Below are 18,176 nucleotides of genomic sequence, written 5' to 3' on the forward strand. Positions count from 1 at the left end.
AGTAAGGACTCGAGAACAGAGGAGTCATTTATTTATGAACCAAGTTTTTCACCCTTCTCATTATTGGCTATACCCTATCCTTAAGATTTGATCTTTCTTCTCTAGTCCTTTTATTTATTTATTTATTTTTAATAAAATTATTTATTTTTGGCTGCATTGGGTCTTCGTTGTTGGGTCTTAGTTGCTGCACGTGGGCTTTCTCTAGCTGTGGTGAGTGGGGGCTACTCTTCGTGGTGCACGGGCTTCTCATTGCGGTGGCTTCTCTTGTTGCAGAGCTTGGGCTCTAGGTGCACAGGCTTCAGAAGTTGTGACACGCAGGCTCAGTAGTTGTGGCTCGCGGGCTCTAGAGTGCAGGCTCAATAGTTGTGGCACATGGGCTTAGTTGCTCCGCAGCATGTGGGATCTTCCTGGACCAGGACTCAAACCCGTGTCCCCTGCATTGGCAGGCAGATTCTCAACCACTGAGCCACCAGGGAAGTCCCTCCAGTCCTTTTAGAGTATGGTTCTATTTCCTGAATATCTGCCAATATTCCTAGCCAGATCCAATTGTGTTAGCCTAATAGTATGAGGAATTCAGAAGGTTAAGTACTCATTACTTGGGTTTTTACCCCTCATGTTTCCTGTCCTCCTGTCCCTTTTTAAAATTATGAGTCTTCATCCTTCTGGATTTTAGCTCTAGTTTTTCCTCTGGAGAAGCTTCTCTGACATTCTGTTTGTGCTAACAACCAGTCCTTCATACTTCACTCTGTTTTGACCCTATCGGGATTTCCCAGGTGGTGCAGTGGTTAAGAATCTGTCTGCCAATGCAGGGGACACGGGTTCAAGCCCTGGTCCGGGAAGATCTCACATGCTGCCAAGCAACTAAGCCCATGTGCCACAGCTACTGAGCCCGCGAGCCGCAACTAATGAAGCCTGCACGCCTAGAGCCCTTGCTCTGCAACAAGAGAAGCCACTGCAATGAGAAGCCTGCGCACCAAAATGAAGAGTAGCTGCCACTCGCCACAACTAGAGAAAGCCCGTGTGCAACAACGAAGACAAAATGCAGCCAAAAATAAATTAATTAATGAAAAAAACAAAACACTTATCAAGCTATTTCAATAGCTGTTTATTAGACAGAGAACTACCTCAGAATAGAGGCTCTCATTCATCTCTATATCCCCAGACACTGGTAAATAAATGTCCATTGAATGAATGGATGAATGAACAAGTGAACGGAGGTCGTTCTTAAAAAAAAAATAGACCTGTTTCTAAGGTTACCAGTGACCTCCAAATTGCTAATAGACAGGGAATTTCCTGGCAGTCCAGTGGTTAAGACTCAGAGCTTTCACTGCCGTGGCCCAGGTTCAATCCCAGGTTGGGGAACTAAGATCCTGCAGGCCACATGGTGTGGCCAAAAAATAAATTAATTAAAATAAAATAAAATAGTTAAAAGACAATTTTCTGTCCTTATCATTCTTGACTTTTCTAGAGCATTGGACACTACAGAACACTCTCTTCTTCTTGAAATTCCTCTTGTCTCTTATCTTTGATGACGAGTCTCTACTGGCTCTCCTCTTCCTTCTCTGTGTACTCCTTTCCTTACTGACTTTTCCTCCTCTGCAGCACCTTAAATGTTAGAGTACTCCATGCTTCGTTTTCCACCCTCTTTTGTTTTTCAGTACATGCTCCCTGGATGACCTAATCAATGGCTTCACACTCTTCACTCATGTCTCTGAAATCTCCACCCTCTAATTCATTTATTCCCTCTAATCAGGGGAAGAATATATTCAGCTATCTATGTCCACAAGGACCTCAGCCTTAACATGCCCTAAACCAAGCTCCTTATCTCTCCTTTTCTGTCTAGCCCCAGTCTATGTTTTTGTTCATGAATCCCCCAACTTGGGAAGTGATACCATCATTGTGCTCATGTCAGCAATTATCCATTGCAGAAGAAAAGACTAAAGAACTTGAAGATATAGCAGTAGAAACAATCCAAAATGAAGCACATAGAGGAAAAAGACTTACAAATGAAAAAGAGTCTCAGTGGGACAACTTCAGGTGACTTAATATATGTATAAATATATATCCATATATATAAATATATATCCATTAATATATAAATGGAGTCCCCATAGGAGAAGGGAGGGTACAGAAAAAATATTTGAAGATATAATGACTGAAAAATTTTCAAATTTGATGAGAACTATAAAACCATATATCCAAGAAGTTTAACAAATCTTTAACACAAGAAGCATGAAGAAAACTATATCAAGGCACATCGTAATCAAATTTCCTAAAGCTTAGATAAAGAGAAAGTCTTAATCCCTATTCTTCATCCCTGCTGCCTTAGGTTTGGTCCTCTTATGTCTTAGCTGGATATTTACAGTAGCCTCCAACTAATCTCCTTACCTCTGATTTACTTCCCCACCAGTCTTCTCCTTTTCACCACTATCAGAGAAGGGAGTTCTTGACTACTCACTGAATAAAATCCAAATCTCTTAGCATGGCATATCCAACCCTTTCCCCTCTCTCCAACCTCAATACCTCCCTTCACCCACAACTACTTGCATCCTGTAGCCACATGGAACTATTTGTGGAAAGAGCTGTCCTCTCTCTGGCCTCTGTGCCTTACATGTACTGTTGCCTTAGCCCTTCCTTTACTTGATTTATTAATCTATGGTTCCACTAATCTCTAAGTTTTTGGAAGGCAGGGACTATCTTTCTTCTCTTCAGTGCCTGCTACATAGCTCAATACATATTTTCAAGTGAGTGAAATTTTCATTTAAAATTATTTTTATTTATTAACAGCCCAACAGTCTGGGAAATCTATTGTCATACACCTATACATTGAGATCAAAGAGAAACTGTCTTTATTTTCACAAGCCAGAAAAGTTTCTTCTCAATACAAGGTATTGCTGGCTGTTAATACATTTGTCTTTGGCTTCATTTAATTTTTAGCTTACTGAGATTCATGAAAAATTTCACTTGATGATGGTGCTTAAATAAGCTATTAAAATGGTATCATTTAGCATCAGTAATACACACTAAAATGCCTGAGAATGGCTGTGTTTTCTAGATGTCTTAAATATGTGGCAGTTTCTTTTATGAATGAGCATTCAACATGTTCCATTTCCACAAAAAAAGATGGGAGCTCTTTTGATAACTGCCAGAAAAGAAAATCACTGAGAGTGTATATTCATTCCTGCAAACAATTAGGGATAGTTTTTACACATATTCAGAGACTATCTGCTTAGGTATTACAGCCTCCATGCAGAAACCAGTGGCCCATTCACTGCCACTGGGCTTGTAGAACATGCCCAGGTGGATGGAGAAGGCATAGACTAGGGCTTTATAAATTAGTAAAATTAATGTTTAAGACCAACTGTATTGAGGTAAGTAGAAATGTGATTTCGTTAAATTGTTTTTAAACTAATTGGATTGAAATTCATTAAAAGTTCCATTAGTGAGTTCCCCGTCAAGCAGGGAATCTGAAGTAGGATTGGGGAAGTCATATGCCCTTATGAAGACATAGTGTTGTTTTCAAAGGGCAGTCATCGACCCTTGAAAACTACAAACTATCCACCCTGAATCTGATTATGTGGAAGAAGGATTTTGTTCTCTGATGTGAATGTGCTACACATTCACATCAGAGATGTGAATGTGCTACACATGGAGATCCATTAGTAGTGGGAGAGACTAAGATGTTAACCCCAAATTATAATGTTATTGGCCATGTTAAGGGTACTATAAGAGGACACAGTTTTATCAGGAAATGTTTGATAGGCAGTGGGAGATATGTATCTTGAAAGAGATCTCAAATTCTGGAGATATTAATTTGAGTCATCAATTTGTATATGGGAATTGAAGCACTTAGAGTGGGTGAGATCACTCAAAGAGAATGTATGAAGCTGGAAGAAAATAGTGAAGTCATTATTACCATCTCAACCATTTATTGAATGATTCTTACGGTATGCTAGGCATAGTGCCAAGTACTTTCTATGCATTATCTCATTTATCCTTCACAAAAACCCTACACGGTTAGGTGCTCTGGAGTCTTCGGCAATACTAACATTTAGGAGACTGGCAGCTGAGGGTGCTCTATCAAGTGGGTCTGTAAAGGAGCCATCAGAGAAAAAGGAGCCATCAGAGAAAAAGGAGGAGGTGATGTCATAGAAATCAAGGCAAGATAGTATTTGGGGAAGGGAGAGGTCAGCAGTCCCACGTGCTGCAGAGATGCCAAGGAAAATGAGTACAGAGGAGCCACTGGCTTGCCAATTCAGAGGTTGAGGATGACCTGGGAAACATTTTCAAAAGTGGTGAGGGAGGGATGAGAGACATATTACAAAGGGTTGAGGAAAGAATGGAATGTGCAGAGGAGAGGCAATTAGAAGGGGAAATTTAGGCTGGAAAGGGAAATAGAGTGGAACTTAAGAGGAGAGTGGTAGGGGAAGGGAGAAAAGAACAAATAGAAAAGACAAGACTAAGAACCTAGCCAAGGTGTACCATTTCCAGAAAGAAAGTAAGTATAGAAGAGAGAGAAAAGATGGAGCACGAAGGTATGATTAAGAGGTCTAGTGTTAGGGTGAGCTTTGAACAGGAAGAGGGTCTCTTAGTGAGATTAAAAGAAAGGAGAAGTAGAAGATATAGAAAGAGCTCAGGGGAGTTTACTACTAGGGGGTTCTGTTTTGTTCTGAAAAGTAGAAGGAAAAATCACCTGCTTCAAATTAGGTGGGCAGGGGTCTTGAAAAAAGTGGGAAAGATTTTGATACGGGGCGTAACTACTCATATTCAAAAAGATGTACTCTAATCTGCTGAAGACTTTAAATCAGAGTTGAAAAATAGGAGAAAGTATATCCTAATAGGTCCTCCTCTTTTATAAAAAAACATGTTCCCAGACTCTCTAGATAGAGCCCTGCCTTGAATTTGGGGCATGGGGTTTTCTCTGTGGAGGGGAACTGAAAAAGGTGGTACGTAAAAGAGTAAAGGAGGAGGACAAAATGTGGAAAGTGCTCAAGAGCACTTATACGCGTTTCAGAAATGCAGGGAAGGTAATTAAAATAGCCAAAACCCCTGTGTTTTCCTCAAACCCTGGTTTGAACCTAAATGTGTACTGTGGATAGGATGCACTCTAAATGTGTCCAATGACACATTTCTTGGAAAATTACCTCTTGAGCTCTGGGAGAGATCTATACCTAACAGTCATCTTTAGAGGACAGTGGTGATCTATCCAGGGATGTTATTTTTAAATCAAAGCAAAATGTCTAATGACAAGTTAAGTATCTGTAATGAAGAACATCTCCATTTCAAAGTATCACTTGAAATGAAACAGACATTCTATTAGAGTGTTTCTCAGATTGTGCTCTGAAGTACAATTGCATGGGGAGGGGGTTGGTTAGGGGTTGGGAGCAGGAGAGGATAGAAGAGATGAATGTTGTGTTTTCTTGAATCCCACATCAGACCTACTAAATTAGAATCTCTGGAGTGGGGCCTGAAATCTAAATATTTTACAGATGTTCCAGGTAATTTAAAAAATGTTTTATTATGGAAAATTTCAATCCCATACAAAATCATTATCATACTAGATAATTCTTGGTTACACTAAAGATCTGTCTACTTCGATCATTGGGAAATTATGAGCTTATTCCCACATTTCCATCCATGGTTCCAAGGCTGTATGTATCTCACTGACATATCATTTCCCCAAAGGTTCACGATTATGTTTACGTAATGGCAGATGGGTGTTTTAAATCGTGAATGGGTGTAGAATTTAAATTTTTTGGATACATATTGAGATGATTATACAGTTTTGAACTATATAAGTAAAGTTTCTAATGTAGAAGCATTCCGTGATAAAAATCCTTCTTGGTAGTGAAATTGAGTTTGATTCCTTTATATTTTACTTGGGATTTTTGCAACTATGTTTATGAATAAGATTGGCCTGGATTTTTTTTTTTTCTTCTCTTACTGTCCTTGTTGGATTTTAGCTTCAAGGGTATGCTAGTCTCATAAACTAGCACAATTTATCAACATGTTTTAGCAACTTTTTTTTCACCATTGCTTCTTATACTCCCCTATTTCCTTCTTGGTTCATTTTTATTTTGTTTTGTTGTCTTTTTTTAAACCAAGAGTTGACTAGCTAATTCATTCAGCAAATACTGTTTGCTCACCTACTATGAAAAGCACAGTTTAATTCTGACAATACTGTGGTAAGTCAGTTAAAGTATCACTGCCATTGCTTTTTTTTCTTTTTACCTTTTGACCTCCTTCACCCATTTCTCCTACCCCCGCCATGCTTACCGACTTTGGCAACCACTAATCTGTTCTCTGTATCTATGAGCTTGTTGTTGTTGTTGTTTTTAAATTCCACAAAAAGAGCGATCATAAGGTATTTGTTTTTCTCTATCTGACTTCTTTCACTTAGCATAATGCCCTTGAGGTCCATCCATTTTGTCACAAATGGCAAGATTTCATTCTTTTTTATGGCTAAATAATATTCATGTGTGGGTGTGTGTTTGTGTATATCACAATTTCTTTATCCATTCATCCATTGATGGAAACTTGGTTCATTTTTATACTGGTTTGAGTACATTCCTTAATACGTCTTTCAGCACGATTGTTTTGATGGTAAATATTCTAAGTCTCTGTAGTTCTTTAAATGCATTTATTTTGCTTTTACTCCTAAATTATAGTTTATCTGGGTATAGTCTTTTAGATTCACCCAGTCCATGGAGCCCTCGGATTTCAACAGTTCTGAACCCACGTTATGTTCATTTCTCAGTTCGGCATTCGTGAACTACATAGGTAGTATGAATTTGAACCACGTGGCTAATTTAGTGCATACTTGGAGATCTAGTTTCTCTCCAATATCTATTTTCTATCCACAGTGCTGGCTAATGAGCCGTAATTTCCTTGTGAACCCAAAGTATCAGAATAAAGAGATATGGGTGTAGCTACTTTGAAAAACAGTTTAGCACTTCCTCAAAATGTTAAATACAGAGTTACCACATGAACCAACAATTCTATGCCTAGGTATATACCCAAGAGAAGTGAAAACACATGTCCACACAAAAAGTTGTGCGTAAATGTGCATAACAGCATTATTCATAATAGCCAAAAAGTAGAAGCAGGGCTTCCCTGGTGGCGCAGTGGTTGAGAATCTGCCTGCCAATGCAGGGAACACGGGTTCGAGCCCTGGTCTGGGAAGATCCCACATGCCGTGGAGCAACTAGGCCCATGAGCCACAACTACTGAGCCTGTGCGTCTGGAGCCTGTGCTCCGCAACAAGAGAGGCCGTGATAGTGAGAGGCCCGTGCACCGCAATGAAGAGTGGCCCCTGCTTGCTGCAACTAGAGAAAGCCCTTGCACAGAAACGAAGACCCAACACAGCCAAGAGTAAATAAATAAATAAATAAATAATAAAAATAAAGGAATTCCCTTAAAAAAAAAAAAAAAGTAGAAGCAGCCAAAACGTCCACCAGCTGATAAACTGCTAAACAAAATGTAGTATATTCATACAATGGAACATTATACAGCCGTAAAAATAAATAAGTACTGATTCGTGCTACAACATTGATGAATTTTGAAAACATTATACTAAGTATCCAGACACAAAGGCTATGTGTTGTATGATTTCATTTATATGAAATATCCAGAATAGACAAAACTACAGAGACCAAAAGTAGATTAGTGGTTGCCTAAGGCTGGGGAGTGGACGGAAGGGTGAGGGGGATGAGAATGGTTGTTCATAGGTATAAAGTATCTTTTGGAGATGATAAAAATAATCTAAAACTAGATTATGGTGATTGTTGCAGAACTCTGTAGATATACTGAAAATGATTGAATTGTACACTTTAAACTGGTGAACCTTATGGTAGATAAATTATATCTAAATAAAGCTTTTATTAAAAAAAAAATAGAGCAGGGGTTGGCAAATTTTTCTGTAAAGGGCCAAAGAACAAATATTTTAGACTTTGTGCACCATGTGGTCTCTGTCAAAACTATTCCACTCAGCCACTATAGCATGAGAGTGGCCATGGACAATATGCAAATGAATGAGCATGGCTGCATTCCAATAAAACTTTATTTACAAAAACAGGTGGTGGGCCAGATTTGGCCTGTGGGCTATAGTTTGCTCACACCTAAGCTAGAGTGATAAGAAAAAGCTTAAGCCATGGAGGTATTGGAACCAGTTATAGGTCATAGTCTACAATTTTAACAATGCTATTGCAAGAGCTATCTGGCTTCAGCTTTCGCTTCAACTTCTTTTTTATTTTTTAACATCTTTATTGGAGTATAATTGCTTTACAATGTTCTGTTAGTTTCTGCTGTATAACAAAGTGAATCAGCTATATGTATACACATATCCCCATATCCCCTCCCTCTTGTGCCTCCCTCCTGTCCTCCCTATCCCATTCCTCTAGGTGGTCACAAAGCAGCAAGCTGATCTCCCTGTGCTATGCAGCTGCTTCCCACTAGCTATCTATTTTACATTTGGTAGTATATATATATCAATGCTACTCTCTCACTTTATCCCAGCTTACACTTCCCCCTTCCCATGTCCTCAAGTCCATTCTCTATATCTGCATCTTTATTCCTGTCCTGCCCCTAGGTTCATCAGAACCATTTTTTTTTAGATTCCATATATATGTGTTAACATACAGTATTTGTTTTTCTCTTTCTGACTTACTCTGTATGACACACTCTAGGTCCATCCACCTCACTATAAATAACTCAGTTTAGTTTCTTTTTATGGCTGAGTAATATTCCATTGTATATATGTGCCACATCTTCTTTATACATTCTTCTGTTGTTGGACACTTAGGTTGCTTCCATGTCCTGGATATTGTAAATACTACTGCAGTGAACATTGTGGTACATGTCCCTTTTTGAATTATGGTTTTCTCAGGGTATATGCCCAGTAGTGGGATTGCTGGGTCATATGGTAGTTCTATTTTTAGTGTTTTAAGGAACCTCCACACTGTTCTCCATAGTGGCTGTATCAGTTTACATTCCCACCAACAGTGAAAGAGGTTTCCCTTTTCTCCACACCCTTTCCAGCATTTATTGTTTGTACATGTTTTGATGATGGCCGTTCTGACAGGTGTGAGGTGATACCTCATTGTGGTTTTGATTTGCATTTCTCTTATGATTAGTGATGTTGAGCATTCTTTCATATGTTTGTTGGCAATCTATATCTTCTTTGGAGAGATGTCTATCAAGGTCTTCCACCCATTTTTGGATTGGGCTGTTTGTTTTTTTGTTATTGAGCTGCATGAGCTGCTTGTATATTTTGGAGATTAATCCTTTGTCAGTTGCTTCATTTGCAAATATTTTCTCCAATTCTGAGGGTTGTCTTTTCATCTTGTTTATGGTTTCCTTTGATCTGCAAAAGCTTTTAAGTTTTCTCAGGTCCCATTTGTTTATGTTTGTTTTTATTTCCATTTCTCTAGGAGGTGGGTCAAAAAGGATCTCGCTGTGATTTATGTCACAGAGTGTTCTGCCTATGTTTTCCTATAAGAGTTTTATAGTGTCTGGCCTTACCTTTAGGTCTTTCATCCATTTTATTTTTATATATGGTGTTAGGAAATGTTCTAATTTCATTCTTTTACATGTAGCTGTCCAGTTTTCCCAGCACCACTTATTGAAGAGACTGTCTTTTCTCCACTGTATATTCTTGTCTCCTTTATCAAACATAAGCTGACTATGTGTGCATGGGTTTATCTTTGGGCTTTCTATCCTGTTGCATTGATCTATATTTCTGTTTTACTGCCAGTACCATACTGTCTTGATTACTGTAGCTTTGTAGTATAGTCTGAAGTCTGGGAGCCTGATTCCTCCAGCTCAGTTTTTCTTTCTCAAGATTGCTTTGGCTATTCAGGGTCTTTTATGTTTCCATACAAATTGTGCAATTTTTTGTTCTACTTCTGTGAAAAATGCCATTGGTAGTTTGATAGGGATTGCATTGAATCTGTAGATTGCTTTAGGTAGTATAGTCATTTTCACAATGTTGATTCTTCCAGTCCAAGAACATGGTATATTTCTCCATTGTCTTTAATTTCTTTCATCAGTGTCTTCTAGTTTTCTGCGTACAGGTCTTTTGTTTCCTTAGGTAGGTTTATTCCTAGGTATTTTATTCTTTTTGTTGCAATGGTCAGTGGGAGTGTTTCCTTAATTTCTCTCTCAGATTTTTCATTGTTAGTTTATAGGAATGCAAGAGATTTCTGTGCATTAATTTTGTATCCTGCTACTTTACCAAATTCATTGATCAGCTCTAGTAGTTTTCTGGTAGCATCTCTAGGATTCTCTATGTATAGTATCATGTCATCTGCCAGGAGTGACAGCTTTACTTCTTCTTTTCCGATTTGGATTCCTTTATTTCTTTTTCTTCTCTGATTGCTGTGGCTAAAACTTCCAATACTGTGTTGAATAATAGTGGTGAGAGTGGGCAACCTTGTCTTGTTCCTGATCTTAGGAGGAAATGGTTTCAGTTTTTCACTATTGAGAACGATGTTGGCTGTGGGTTTGTCATATATGGCCTGTATTATGTTGAGGTAGGTTCCTTCTATGCCTACTTTCTGGAGAGTTTTTATCATAAATGGGTGTTGAATTTTGTTGAAAGCTTTTTCTGCATCTATTGAGACTGTCATATGGTTTTTATCCTTCAGTTTGTTAATATGGTGTATCACATTGATTGATTTGCATATATTGAAGAATCCTTGCATTCCTGGGATAAACCCCACTTGATCATGTGTATGATCCTTTTAATGTGCTGTTGGATTCTGTTTGCTAGTATTTTGTTTAGGATTTTTGCATCTGTGTTCATCAGTGATATTGGCCTGTAGTTTTCTTTTTCTGTGACATCTTTATCTGGTTTTGGTATCAGGGTGATGGTGGCCTCATAAAATGAGTTTGGGAGTGTTCCTCCCTCTGCTATATTTTGGAAGAGTTTGAGAAGGATAGGTGTTAGCTCTTCTCTAAATGTTTGATAGAATTTGCCTGTGAAGCCATCTGGTCCTGGGCTTTTGTTTGTTAGAAGATTTTAATCACAGTTTCAATTTCAGTGCTTGTGATTGGTCTGTTTATATTTTCTATTTCTTCCTGATTCAGTCTTGGCAGGTTGTGCTTTTCTGAGAATTTGTCTATTTTTTCCACGTTGTCCATTTTATTGGCATATAGTTGCTTGTAGTAATCTCCCATGATCCTTTCTATTTCTGCAGTGTCAGTTGTTACTTCTCCTTTTTCATTTCTAATTCTGTTGATTTGAGTCTTCCCTTTTTTTCTTGATGAGTCTGGCTAATGGTTTATCAGTTTTGTTTATCTTCTCAAAACACCACCTTTTAGTTTTATTGATCTTTGCTATTGTTTCCTTCATTTCTTTTTCACTTCTTTCTGATCTGATCTTTATGATTTCTTTCCTCCTGCTAACTTTGGGGTTTGTTGGTTCTTCTTTCTCTAATTGTTTTAGGTGTAAGGTTAGGTTGTTTATTTGAGATTTTTCCTGTTTCTTGAGGTAGGATTGTATTGCTATAAACTTCCCTCTTAGAACTGTTTTTGCTGCATTCCATAGGTTTTGGGTCGTCATGTTTTCATTGTCATTTGTTTCTAGGTATTTGTTGATTTCCTTTTTGATTTCTTCAGTGATCTCTTGGTTATTTAGTAGTGTATTGTTTAGCCTCCATGTGTTTGTATTCTTTACAGTTTTTTCTCCTGTCATTGATATCTAGTCTCAAAGAGTTGTGGTTGGAAAAGAAACTTGATATGATTTCCGTTTTCTTAAATTTACCAAGGCTTGATTTGTGACCCACGATATGATCTATCCTGGAGAATGTTCCATGAGCACTTGAGAAGAAAGTGTATTCTGTTGTTTTGGGATGGAATGTCCTATGAATATCAATGAAGTCCATCTTGTCTAATGTGTCATTTAATGTTTGTGTTTCCTTATTTATTTTCATTTTGGATGATCTGTCCATTGGTGAAAGTGGGGTGTTAAAGTCCCTTACTATTATTGTGTTACTGTCGATTTCCCTTTTATGGCTGTTAGCATTTGCCTTATATATTGAGGTGCTCCTATGTTGGGTGCATAAATATTTACAAGTGTTATATCTTCTTCTTGGATTGATCTCTCAATCTTTATGTAGTGTTCTTCTTTGTCTCTTGTAATAGTCTGTATTTTAAAGTCTATTCTGTCTGATATGAGAATTGCTACTCCAGCTTTCTTTTGGTTTCCATTTGCATGGAATATCTTTTTACATCCCCTCACTTTCAGTCTGTATGTGTCCCAAGGTCTGAAGTTGGTCTCTTGTAGACAGCATACATACGGGTCTTGTTTTTGTATCCATTCAACCAGTCTATGTCTTTTGGTTGAAGCATTTAATCCATTTACCTTTAAGGTAATTATCAATATACATGTTCCTATTACCATTTTTTTCATTGTTTTGGGTTTGTTTTTGTAGGTCTTTTCCTTCTCTTGTGTATCCTGCCTAGAGAAGTTCCTTTAGCATTTGTTGTAGAGCTAGTTTGGTGATGCTGAATTCTCTTAACTTTTGCTTGTCTGTAAAGGTTTTAATTTCTCCGTCAAATCTGAATGAGGTCCTTGCTGGGTAGAGTAATCTTGGTTGTAGATTTTTCCCTTTCATCACTTTAAATATGTCCTACCACTCCCTTCTGGCTTGCAGAGTTTCTGCCGAAAGATCAGCTGTTAACGTTATGGGGATTCCCTTGTATGTTATTTCTTGCTTTTCCCTTGCTGCCTTTAATATTTTTTCTTTGTATTTAATTTTTGAAAGTTTGAATAATATGTGTCTTGGCGTATTTCTCCTTGGATTTATCCCGTATGGGATTCTCTGCGCTTCTTGGACTTGATTGACTATTTCCTTTCCCATTTTAGGGAAGTTTTCAACTATAATCTCCTCAAATATTTTCTCAGACCCTTTCTCTTCTTCTTCTGGGACCCCTATAATTCGAATGTTGGTGCATTTAATGCTGTCCCAGAGGTCTCTGAGAGTGTCCTCAATTCTTTTCATTCTTTTTTCTTTACTCTGCTCTGCAGTAGTTATTTCCACTATTTTATCTTCCAGGCCATTTATCTGTCCTTCTGCCTCAGTTATTCTGCTATTGATTCTCCTCTAGAGAATTTTTAATGTCATTTATTGTATTGTTCATCATTGTTTGTTTGCTCTTTAGTTTTTCTAGGTCCTTGTTAAACGTTTCTTGTATTTTCTCCATCCTATTTCCAAGATTTTGGATCATCTTTACTATCATTTCTCTGAATTCTTTTTCAGGTAGGCTGCCTATTTCCTCTTCATTTGTTTGGTCTGATGGGTTTTTATCTTGCTCCTTCATCTGCTGCATACTTCTGTGTCTTCTCATTTTGTTTAACTTACTGTGTTTGGGGTCTCCTTTTTGCAGGCTGCAGGTTCATAGTTCTTGTTGTTGTTTTTGGCGTCTGCCCCCAGTGGGTGAGTTTGGTTCAGTGGCTTGTGCAGACTTACTGGTGGAGGGGGCTGGTACCTGTGTTCTGGGGGGTGGGACAGGATATTGTCTTTCTGGTGGGCAGGGCCGCATCCTGTGGTGTGTTTTGGGGTGTCTGTGAACTTACTATGATTTTAGGCAGCCTTTCTGCTAATGGGTGGGGCTGTGTTCTTGTCTTGCTAGTTGTTTGGCATGGGGCATCCAGCAATGGAGCTTGCTGGCCGTTGGGTGGAGCCGGGTCTTAGTGTTGAGACGGAGATCCTGGGAGAGCTGTCACCAATTGATATTATGTGGGGCCGGGAGGTCTCTGGTGGTCCAATGTCATGGACTTGTCTCCTTCACCTCAGAGGCTAGGGCCTGACACCTGGCTGGAGCACCAAGAACCTCTGACATGTTGACCTCCAAATGGAAAAATCCTTTCTTTGTGTGAATAAAGGTGGCCTTCGAGTTCCAGGTTTCAGGGAACTGGCCCACGGTCCCAAGGACGGTCACGGCTTTAGCTGGTGGGGTCCCTCCAGAGTCAGCAGCCTCAGTGAGGCCACCCTCCCATTGGGCTCCAGGCAGCTCAGTGACAGTGGAGGGAAGAGACCCCAAGCCTGGAGTTCCAGCTCTGTGGAAACCTAGCTTCAACTTTTTCTTACTACTCTGATATTCATTTCTAGCACCTGGGGATTTCTTGTTCTTGTTTTAGAAATCAACCATGGTTTTAAATGTATTTTTGTATTTTATCCATTAATTCTTTGTGCTTAGAAACGTCAAGGAGACTTCCTGCCTCAATCTAGACTGCCAAAATGGCCAAAATTTACATATACACTAAGTCCCTGTGTATTCCTCCAATCTCATCTTTTACTACGCCTTTACTCTCTCAGTACATTTTAGTCACGCTGACCTCTATCCTGGGTTAGGGCCTTTCAAATAGCTCTTTTCTCTGCCCCTAAATCTTCACTTGGCAGGCAACTTCTTATCATCAAGTCAAATATCATTTAGCCCTCTCCAGATACTCAATCTAATTTGTTCCTCCTCACCCCCAAAGTCTATCTCACTACCTTATTCTTTTTTCTTCATAAGAGAGTCATTAGGCAGGTGACTTTGTCTCTGCCCAAGCTCTGAGTAGGTACTTTTCTTTTGGGATTCTGTTCATGAGTGAACAGTGCTAACTGGGCCTCCAGCTTTCATCACTGTGTGTTCTGCTTTTGCTCCTATCTGCCCATGGCTTGTGTTCAGTCCTGGTTCCTATGGGTTCTGAGGCTTTGGCTTCTACTTGTTACTGTGGATTCTTGGGTATTTGTTTTTATTGTTTGAGAGAAATCTCCCCATTTTTGCTTCTTGAATATTTTTCATCTTCTTGTTTTTGAGTACAGCCCAAAATTTTAAAAATATATACATTACATGTATAAAATTATATAAAAATCAGCACAATACATATAAATATATATATATATTTAAAATTTTATCTACTGTTTTATGGGTTTGTAGCAGAAGAGAGGAGATTGCAATATGTAAAAATTTTTAACAACTTGACACAGAAGTCACAGATAGCCATTCTTTAAAAACAATGCCATTGCTGCCATTGATCTTTTTCAACAAGTAACACGATTCCCTTGATGAAATACAGGACTCAGTCCTGTCTGGAACAACAGTGGGGTTTCTGTCTCTTCTAGTAAGCTCATTGGGGCTCACTAAAATAGATAGTCTAAAATAGTCTGTTTTATGGCCTCCTACCCTGTTTTCCCCTTTGCTACTTACTGAAGTGTTACAGACTGATTGATTGATAGCTGCTCCTAGCTGCACTCTACCACTGTTTGACCAATCTCCATTACTCTAACTGTGAACATTCACCGTCTTTTCTTTGTCTCCACTCCCCACCTCACCACCCTCCAACACACACACACACACACACACACACACACACACACACACACCCCATAACACTAGATTCCCTGCTTCAATTGCCTTCCTCTTGAGCCTGGAGTTGATAAGCAAAGTTTGATGAGCTGTGCCCAAGTGAAGTAAGCAGTCCATTTTAATGGGGCCACCTATGCAAACTACTACTCTAATTTGCTTTATATATGTTCTCCAAAAGTAAATTGCCTTCCCTGCACAAAATGCATGTATACAAAATGTATACTTTTATTATATAAATATAGCCTATTACTTTTTAGTCTCTAAAATGCAAATGTAGCATGAATACTTTGGTTAAATGAGGAGCAGAGTGGTTCTGAATAGCGAGGCTGTATTGATCTGTTTCTTAGTTAATGGTCACACTTAGTTCAATAAATATTTTTGAGCTCTTACTCTGACCAGCTTATAGTGGAAGGTCTAAGCTGCTAATACAGAAGGACTCCAGAAACGGTTATTTAAACAAGATAGATGTGTATTTCTCCCTCATGCAACAACCTGGGAGGCAAGCATTCCAGCAAGGAAAATGGAGATTGAAAGACAAAGCAATCTCTGTTGTACCAACCTTGTGCCAGGCTTTGTAGTAAGCCCAGGGACAGATCCAGGTTTTATAGATCCTGAAGCTTATACAAAATTGGAGGCCCTCTTTAAATAAGAGAATATAAAATAATAAATACAAAATTAAGTACAGGAACCTGAGCAAATGAAGGTCCCTAAAGTGAAAGTTTAATTAGCTTTTCAGTAAATCCAGCCATGAGTAGGCTCCTGCCGTCCAGAACAAGATTTAGATTGTCTAAACAAGTCAATTAGAGACCTATATAAGTTGTAGTATAGTAGTGTAATTGACTAAATGGTCTGAAATAATTTCAGAATCTTTTGCCTTACTAAGTGTTATGGCTAGTCATGAAGGATTGAGTAAAGGGAAAGAGGAATGTTTGTTGGAGTTATCCATAAAGGCTTCTTAAAGAAGGTGTAGCTAGACCCTAAAGGATGGGGCAGACTTGGAAAGGCATAATAAAGGGCAGAAGCTATTCCTGGTAGGGATCCACATATGCAAAGTTTTGAAGGCAGGAATGAGCAGAGCATTTGGGAAATGTGGGGACACTTAGACTTGTCAACTGAAAAAAAAATGCACAACATAAAAACTGTGAGTTAAGTATTATTCTGAGGCCTATAGCCCACGATATCTCTCAGCCACTCAGATAGCTCTGAGGGAATTCTCCAAAGAGATAAGGGAGGAGCCAGGATACACGTGAACTTTTTTTGCTGGGAAAAACATGTAGTCGAGCATAAAAAGATTACTGCCAATCACAAAGAACAGACATCTCAAATTAATGATTTTAGTGCTTTTCTATGTACAGGAAGTTGCAAGAATCTGGGGGTCACTGAAATTTCTCCTTAGAGAATTATCTTAATTATCTAGGGGCCAGTATATCCAAAGCATAGAAAGCTTCCTGTTTTTCTCCATCCTGAATTCCCCTCAGGGTACACTGTGGGCGACTGCAGTGGCTAATGACTTGATCCTAGAACTGGAATGGCAGGCAACATTTTTTTCTTTATAGACTGGAACTAGACTTAATATTGAGGAACAATAGGAAGATTAGCAAGTGACAAATGATGAAGTGTCCTGCTGAGATGCCAGAGTGAGGCTTCTGGATTTGATTAGACTAAGAGTGGGCAAACTGTGGTCAGCAAGAGGCCAAATCTGTCTTACCTCCTGTTTTTGTAAATAAAGTTTTATTGTAACACAGCCATGACCACTTCTTTACATATTTCTGTGGCTGTTTTCCAGCAAAGGCAGAGTTGAGTGATTGCCACAGAAACCTTATAGCCCACAAAACCTTTATAGAAAGTTTGCTGGTCCCTGAGATAAAGCACTTGACGCAAGTGGGATTTTAGGGAAAGACTTTGATTATTAGTTTAATCTAAGACTGTATGCTAAAACCGATCTAAGACTTAAGGCATTTTCAGAAGCTTCATCCACAAATGATGAGAATCTTAGGTCAAAGAACAGGGAAATACAAAATCCTCTAATAAAGAAGAGAATTAAGGTTTTACTGGAGACCATTTTTAAAAATCTGATATATTTACAGCTTCTTAACTAAATCTCCAAGGCAGGTTTAGAAAACTTTAATTGAAATTTAATTTCCTACTTTGCAGAAAATGTGCCTTAAGGGATAATTTAGGTTGAAATGAAATCTCATTGTCTTACTTTAAAACAGTTCTTGAACCGTTATTTGTTTTTTCTTGCTGTTCTTTTGTTTCTGAATCTTTCACAAAACAATTGGGACCAATTATCTTCCATGCAATTAAAATCAAATAGTTTGTGCCAAGCAGCTCTTTAATGCAGCTGCTTCCCCTTAATCTTGGGCATTTTTTATGACACTGTTTTCCCTCCTGAAGCTCTCTCATTCTATGGTGGGGGCATTTGCAAATTAACATTCCCAGCAAATGTTTTATAGGCTTCACATTTTTCTAAACAATATCTTCTTCCCTATGGTGACGCCCAGGAGCACACACAGGTTCAATAAAGTGTTTTTATATTCACAAACATGCAGCAGAAAACAGTTTAAGGTTATCATAGCTTGGGAATTACACCTAGGAAATAAAAATGTAACATTTAAGATGACGACAAAATGTTCCCCCTAAAAAATTACTTTCACTTATTGATATCTGTGCCCCAAATTTCCACACTTTCACAATCAATTAACATTTATTGAAATCTTAAAACGTGCATGGCAATGGAGACACCAAGAAATATGACACCTGCTCCCTGATCTCTTATAATCTAGAGCAGCAACTCTTAAACTTTTGGTTTCAGGACCTCT

At 38.5% G+C, this 18,176-nt stretch overlaps 1 protein-coding gene across 2 annotated transcripts in view; it reads left to right on the forward strand.

Annotated features, from left to right (window-relative positions):
* The window catches only part of ASIP (agouti signaling protein), a 194,310-nt gene that overhangs the window by 42,655 nt on the left and 133,479 nt on the right, over window positions 1-18,176 (forward strand). The window lies entirely within an intron of this gene.

The sequence above is a fragment of the Delphinapterus leucas genome, chromosome 15 (genome assembly GCF_059928025.1).
Source record: "Delphinapterus leucas isolate spDelLeu-1000000601 "Yukka" chromosome 15, BTC_Dleu_Yukka2, whole genome shotgun sequence".
Classification (NCBI taxonomy): Eukaryota; Metazoa; Chordata; class Mammalia; order Artiodactyla; family Monodontidae; genus Delphinapterus; species Delphinapterus leucas.